Consider the following 8,006-nt stretch of genomic DNA (forward strand, 5'->3'; position numbering starts at 1 on the left):
TTATATATGTTTATTTTGAATTTTCACCTTGAATAATATATCAGTTACTTTTCATGTTGGTAATATATTAAAAATTTAGATAATTATTAAAATATAAACATATTGGAGTGTCTTTTTTGGAACTTGGCTAGACCTTATCATTTATGAATTTTTGTGCTATATCACCTACTTTTTTATAAATGTACAAAATTAATTATGTGACAGAATTAAAATTATTTTACAATTATTTTTGCACATTTTGAATGTAACATTTATATTAAGTCAGTTATATATTAACTAAATTATTTTACATTCTAACACAAGTAATTTTGTTTTAATATCACACTTACATTCTATGAAACAGATGTTTTATTTCAAATATTCAAACTAAACTATTTTTAGTTGTAACATGTCTTCGATTTAACTGCCCCATTGATATGAAGTTATGGATAGCTGATATGAAATATCTTTGCTTCATATCACGGTTATGTTAAAATTTTTATAAAATATGCAAAAAAAACTATGATATGATATCAAAGACATGTTAAACATAAAATAATTTAGTTAGAACATTCGAAATGACACTTATTATGTTTCACCTAGCGTAATTGTGATATCAAACGCAATACTTATGTTATTAGTTATTTTTTAATATTACCAATAAAACATCTGTTTCACAGAACATAAGTGTGATATGAAACACAATACTTGTGTTATAATGTGAAATATTTTAGTTAATATGTGATTAAGTTAATATATAAATGTACAAAATTAATTATGTAACAGAATTGAAATTATTTTTTAATTATTGTTGTACATTTCGGATGTAACACTTATATAAACTATGATATAAACTATGATATTAAATCAGCAACATATGAACATAAAATAATTAAGTTAGAACATTCAAAAGGACATTTATTGTGTTTCACATAACGTAACTGTGATATCAAACGCAAGACTTATGTAATTAGTTATTTTCTAATATTACAAATAAAACATCTGTTTCACATGACTGAAATGCTATATAAAACACAAGACGTGTTATAATGTAAAATAGTTTAGTTAATATGTAATTAAGTTAATATAAAAATGTACAGAAATGTACAAAATTAATTATATGACAAAATTTAAATTATTTTTCAATTATTTTTCTACATTTCGAATGTAACATTTATATTAACTTAATAACATAACTAAATTATTTTATTATTAACTAAATTATTTTACATTATAAGTTTTGCGACTGGATCAATGTCGATGTCGATGTGTTCTTCGTTCATTAATACTAATAAAATTCTATTACGTGGCAGTTTATTTGTTAATAAAATATTAACAAGATAAAGGATATAATTTTCTTTTTCATACTTTGCAGAAGTTCTTTTTAATACTCTTCGAGTTATTTTATATCTTAATCTGACATATTTAATATTTAATATAAAATTTAAATTAAAATATCTCTGAAAATATTAAGTTATGGATAATTTTACCGTAATACTTTTATGGTTAGAATAATGAGAAGTGGTATAAAGAAAACGCATAATTGTTAAAAAAAGTACATTGTAAATTACACATTTTTTCTTCAAAATAATAATGGGTTTTTTTACACGTATTTATTCGTTTTATTATTCTGCGCATAAAAATATTACGGTAAGATTATCGATAACTAAATATTTTAAGAAATTTTAGATTTTATATCAAAATATGTCATATCTTCTCTCTCTCTCTTTTTCATGTTTGCGAAATTTTCGTAGTACAACTTGGGGAAGTCGAATTCATTGATCCTTGGCACCTGGTGCAAGAAATGCACGTAGCGCAACTCGCAAAAGTTGAATTCGTCGACCCTTGAGCTCTGGTGCGAGGAATTCCCGTAACGCAATTCGGGGAAGTCGAATTCGTCGACCCTTTGCACCTACTGCGAAAAATTCCTGTAGCGCAACTCGTGAAAGTCGAATTCGTCGACCCTTGACACCTGGTGCGAGGAATTCCCGTAGCGCAACTCGGAAAAGTCGAAATCGTCGACTCTTGGCACCTGGTGCGAGAAATTCCCGTAAATTTTAATGATAATGATAATATCCTGGGCCCCGTAAATTCTTCATCCGCCCCTGCGGACATAGGAGAAGAATAAGGAGACGACGTTTCTTAATTTTTGCATTACCAACATCATTTTTTGACCGCTTGTATCTCCGGTTGGCCGGACCAATTTTAATTTTTTTTTGGCTCAAATTAGTCGTGACGATGCCGCCTTTAAGGATATACTATGTGTTTTTATAAAATTTTTTATATTTTAGTTGCTACAAACCCCCGAAAAGTCGACTTTGTGCGCGCAGGATAAGAGACTTAGTAGTGTCATTTTCTGAACTTTGCCAGAGATTCTTTTCTTGACTTAGTAGTGTCGTTTTTTGAACTTGGCCGGAGACACTACCGCGTCTCCTGATTCTATTCCAACTGATATGTATACTTTATGAATTGAGAAGAGGAGTAGTTTTAGAATAGATAAAGTATTTACAAAATACTTAGTAAACATCAACTAACAGTATCATTATATTAATATTATAATTTCACTTAACATCACATTATAAATACTTCAGTAGAGTAACAGTCTCCTGCAGGAATTTACATGTCAACGGATATGAGCAACCTTATAATCAAAATATTAATCATTTTCGTAAGCCACAAACGAGCAGGAAGAAATAATATCGTCATCCAAATCAGTAGTCTCGACATTCAGTCTTTTGCAGTCGTTAGTGTTTAGCAGTTGAACGATTGAAATCGGGGAATTGCTGAGAGTTTGTAACTCCCGTATTCGTAGGCTTCAGAATTTTTAACGACTCTCTGGTAAGTGAGATAGTGCATAAGACATTTTACTGTTTAAATGTTTAAAATTCCGTATGTATTTTGTATATTTTGCATATTTTATTCTTTTTATTTAAAAAATATTATTTCAATAAATATATCAATAAATAAAATTTATATGCAAGATATCAATAATATATATGTATTAGGACCTTGAATAAGTTCTCGCTGTTTTTTTTGTTAAAAAAAAACATTAATTTAAAATATAAGGCTTACAATAACTTTACTCAAAGTATTGTCCATCATTAGAGACCACTTTCTCCCATCTTTCTGGCAGTAATTGAATCCCCCGTCGAAAAAACGATTCATCTTTTGACGCAATCCATGAATCGACCCATTTTTCGGTTTCTTCGAAAGAATGGAAGCGCTGCTCGCTCAAACCATGCGCCATCGACCGAAACAAGTGGTAATCCGAGGGGGCTATGTCCGGTGAATACGGCGGGTGAGGTAGAACTTCCCATTGAAGCGTTTCCAGGTAAGTTTTGACTGGTTTTGCCACATGTGGCCGAGCATTGTCATGTAACAAAATGACTTTGTCGTGTCTCTGCCCGTATAGTGGCCGCTTTTCTTTTAGAGCTCGACTCAAACGCATCATCTGAAGTCGATAGCGAGCTCCCGTGATAGTTTCATTAGGTTTCTTCGTCTTCAAACTTTGTCGGTGCTCCAGAACGTTCTTTATCTTCAAGGTCAAAGTCATTATTTTTAAAGCGCCTAAACCAGTCTCTGCATGTCGTATTCGACAGAGCATTGTCACCATATGTTTCAACAAGAATTCTGTGTGCTTCAGCTGCAGATTTCTTTTGAATAAAGCAGTGCAATAAAATTCCCCGCAAAAACACTTTATTTGGCACAAAAGTAGACATTTTCGCAATAGGTAATTAAACACGTGGTTGACACTGTGGTAAACTGTATCTACTAGAATTTGAGGTTACATATAGTACTACTTAGCTGATGCGTTTCCGTACGAAATTCCATGCACAGAGTGCCGCTACGCCATCTTTTAAGAAACAGCGAGAACTTATTCAAGGACCTAATATAAGAGTCTCTTTTCCTGACTTAGTAGTGTCGTTTTTTGAACTTGGCCGGAGACACTACCGCGTCTTCTGATATCGTCATCCAAGTCAGTCGTCTCGACATTCAGTATTTCGGTGGATTTTGCATTGTGAGTGTTTAATAGCTCAACGTGAAATCAGGGAATTGCAGAGAACTTGTAGCCCTGTATTCGTAGATTTCAGAATTTTTAACGACTACGAGGTGAGTGAGATAGTATATAAAACATTTTATTTTAAATATATAGTATTTTATGTAAAACAATTTATTTTATATAATAAAATATATCAGTAAATAGAAACTATATGCAAGATTTATTGATCTTAGTACACAATATATGCAACGTTATAATACTTTTTCAGATTTTTGGGCAAGACGTAACTTGATTATACCGCTTATAAGCAATTATCGCAAACAATTCATATTCAATACGCAAGAATGGAATTTGTTAAAGATAGTCTCGGCAATAATTATTCCAACCCGAATATGTCTGAACAAGAATTACAATTATTTAATTTTTGTAACAATAACAATGATCTTGAAGGAATTTACCGAAACATAAATGAAGAAATAATTAAACAATATAACGAGAACATTGAAAGTGCTCGACTCAACATATTTGTGAACACAAGTAAAATTAAAAAATTCAAAGATTTCTGTAACGAAGATATTTTCGATAAATATTATCCTACCACTGATTTAATATATAATCTCTATAGTATTTCTAACTCAAAACATCTATTTATTAATACTCTTACAATTGAGACGTTCAATATCAAAAAGTATTATTTGCCGATATTTATTATTCTGGGTCTTTTGGGTAACAGTTTGTCCGCTACCGTGTTCTTTCGTAAAAAGATGCGTTCCTTCTCGTCCAGCATCTACTTGGGCGTGCTAGCGATAAGCGATATCAGCTTTTCGCTCATGATATTCATACAATGGCTCAGAATAATGGAAATATTGGAAATGTATAATTTGCATTGGTTAATGTACTCAGAGAATTTCTTGGTCTATTTTTTAAAGTTCTTGAGTGTGTGGCTTATAATAGCCTTTACCATCAAGCGATATATAGTGACGAAGCATCTGCTTCTACGTCAATTCTGGTGCACTGTCAACCGAGCTAAAATTGTAGTGATCACGCTGATAGGACTAGCGATTTTCTACAGCATTTTATATGTTTTCCTCGAGAGTACATCAATAAATATGAAAGACCAAGATATAAAGGTCCTTCATATATTCAAACATGTATCATCAGAGTCCATCAAACAAGATTCAAACATTTACGTGAAGACTAATGCTATAATAATGTTTACCCTACCTGCACTCATCATAATAATCTTCAATACTCTGACGAGATGGCACATTTATCTGCAAAATCATATCAACAAAACCTTGATTTCAACGTCCGGTACTTCCAGTGAGAATACTCAGATTACCGAAAATGAAATGCCTGAGAATAAGATCACAAAAATGCTTATTCTTGTTTCGAGCACATTTGTATTCTTGAAATTACCTGCACATATCCATTTCTTTATTGAGTCTGACGTATGTACTAATAATTTAATACAAAATAATTTTTATATATATTAAAATAATACCGATCTATAATATATAATCTTTTAACACTAAATCTACATTCTGTATAAGATAAAAGAATATTAATTAATTTTTATTTTAAAATTAAAATTTTTTTTTCAATTTATACTACTTACAATTATCACATTATGAATGACACTATACCTACAACAATTTTTTATATAAATATTTGCGTAAGAAAAAGATGAATGCAAAAATATTACACCTATTAATATACTGTACAACAAAAAATTAACCAATTTTTTCAGATGTATAAAGATGGCATTAATTGGACCATTATGTCTGAAATATGCGATTTATTAAACACGACGAAATACAGTATAAATTTTATTCTCTACTGCGCAATAGAACAAAATTTTCGCAGAGAATTAATTCGCACATTTACCAAGTGCGAATTTTCAAAGAAACAGAATGTCACGAAGATGGACAAATATAAGTAACAATATGATTGATACCAAATTATGCAGCTATGATTAGGTAATACCATAATTAAACACGACGGTCTACATAATTATTTTACATTAATCAAAAATTCTTTTACTATCTTTTTTTTTATATGACTCTTATTAATTAAATGAATATAGTGTTAAGTAAACCAAATTTTTCTCAATTTGATAATGCATTTTGTTATAGCTTGCAAATTTGTGCCAAATTGCACTTTAAATGGAGCAATGTATTTATTAAAAACGCACAACGGAGAGTTTCTCAAAAGAAGGTAGAACTCTTGATATATACATATACGAGGAAGATTATAATATAGTCACACATTATAACTTCATAGGAATATAGTTAGCGGTAAATAGTTAAATAAGATAGTTACATATATTATTGCATTAAAAATGTTAAAAGTAAGTTAAAAGTAACATCTAAAAAAATCTATGATGCATATGTATAGATAGTATGTACAAATATTTTACCGCACTGTAAAGAAAACTACATGTTTAACAATTCTATTAATGAATGTGGGCCTATGTATGATAATCTAAAAAAAGTGTTGATTGAGTTATTTGAAATAAATAAATTGTCACATTATAGATTATAATGCAAAGATAATTTGTTATTGTTAGAAAGTGAGTTATCTAATTCGTATCCGTATTAGCCAATAGGTAAACATGTAATTTTTTACAAATTAGCAGCGCTGGTGTGCAATCGGAAATAATCGAACTTTGTCGATTATGGAAAGCTCGCAGAATATCGCAGTTTGTTAAATTGGTTAACGTTATTAGAAGAGATCGAACACTCGAGAAGAGAAGTCGTACATTAAAAAAGAAAATAATGTCGTATAAAATTTGCATGCATTTTCTACTTTTCGTACGTTTTGGTACTTGTCATTTTTTGTGGTTTATACTTTTTTCTTTGCTTATATTAATACTGAATAAGCTTTGTATTCGTTTTTTTTTAAGTGCTAAATTATTTTGTTGCCATGCAGTTTCACCTAAAATTTATTTTATTATTTACCATTAAAGTTATAAAAATAACATGTCTATTCATTACAAGAATATTTTCTAAAAAGAAAAAACCTACCAAAAACGTATAACATACTATTTACATATTATCATATCACAAATATCTATATCAATTAATGTATTAATGTACAAGTACATTATTACGTACGTTTAATAATTTTACTTACTACACAAGTGCATGTTATTTTATTCTGTGTAACAAACGCTTTTAAACATATCTTGTCAATTTTCATTTGTTACATATACATATTGCTTCCTTTCATATTGTGAGCATTTTTGAGTAATATACTCAGATTAATGACTTATAGTGAATTTGTATCTGGTGTCGAAAATAGTTATTAAAACGAGAGAGCAATCATCAACCCAGTAATATGCGCCGTAATATTATTCCAATGTTAAAACAAATATTAGTATCAAAATTTTCATAAAATAGTAACACGATAATATAAGTGTCTAAATCTTAATAAAACTAAAAATAAAATATTAATTATACAGCACAAAATAAAATATTTTGTTGTTTAAGTCATTTATACGTTATATACAATGACTAGAATTATCATGTCATCATAATTATTATATTATGCTATTAAAAAACTATATTCGCTATAATATCTTACATAAAAGAAAAATAGAAAACAATCTTCCTTATAAATTTTATGTATTATTTTAGTAATATTTACTGCTTTTTTTAATGATAATATTAATAATTTCGCAGTGCGACAGGTTTTTCCAGAAACTTATTTGTCAACGGATATGGGCAACATTATAGTCAAAATGATAATCATTTTGGTAAGCCACAAACTTCCAGGAAAAAATAATATCGTCGTCCAAGTCAGTCATCTCGACATTCAGTCTTTTGCAATCGTTAGTGTTTGGCTGTTGAACGAGTGAAATCGGGGAATTGCTGAGAATTTGTAACCTCTGTATTTGTAGACTTCAGAATTTTTAACGATAATTTTTCTCTCTGGTAAGTGAGATAGTGAACAAGACATTTTATTCTTTAAATCTTTAAAATATTGTATATATTTTGTATATTTTATTTTTTAATATTAAAAAAAA

At 29.4% G+C, this 8,006-nt stretch overlaps 2 long non-coding RNA genes across 3 annotated transcripts; both read left to right on the forward strand.

Annotated features, from left to right (window-relative positions):
- Positions 1-1,919: 1,919 nt before the first annotated feature.
- Positions 1,920-3,676, forward strand: LOC137001846 (uncharacterized). Its single transcript, XR_010891683.1, has 2 exons — positions 1,920-2,817; positions 3,113-3,676. It is a non-coding gene; the product is annotated as an uncharacterized lncRNA (long non-coding RNA).
- Positions 3,677-4,584: 908 nt separating this feature from the next.
- On the forward strand, positions 4,585-7,951 carry LOC137001847 (uncharacterized). 2 transcript variants are annotated; one of them, XR_010891685.1, is made up of 4 exons: positions 4,585-5,430; positions 5,730-5,958; positions 6,115-6,276; positions 7,663-7,951. It is a non-coding gene; the product is annotated as an uncharacterized lncRNA (long non-coding RNA). The 2 variants fall into 2 exon arrangements; XR_010891684.1 differs by lacking the exon at positions 7,663-7,951 and having other exon boundaries at positions 6,115-6,442.
- Positions 7,952-8,006: the final 55 nt, after the last annotated feature.

The sequence above is a fragment of the Linepithema humile genome, unplaced genomic scaffold (assembly GCF_040581485.1).
Source record: "Linepithema humile isolate Giens D197 unplaced genomic scaffold, Lhum_UNIL_v1.0 unplaced_2, whole genome shotgun sequence".
NCBI classification, from domain to species: Eukaryota; Metazoa; Arthropoda; class Insecta; order Hymenoptera; family Formicidae; genus Linepithema; species Linepithema humile.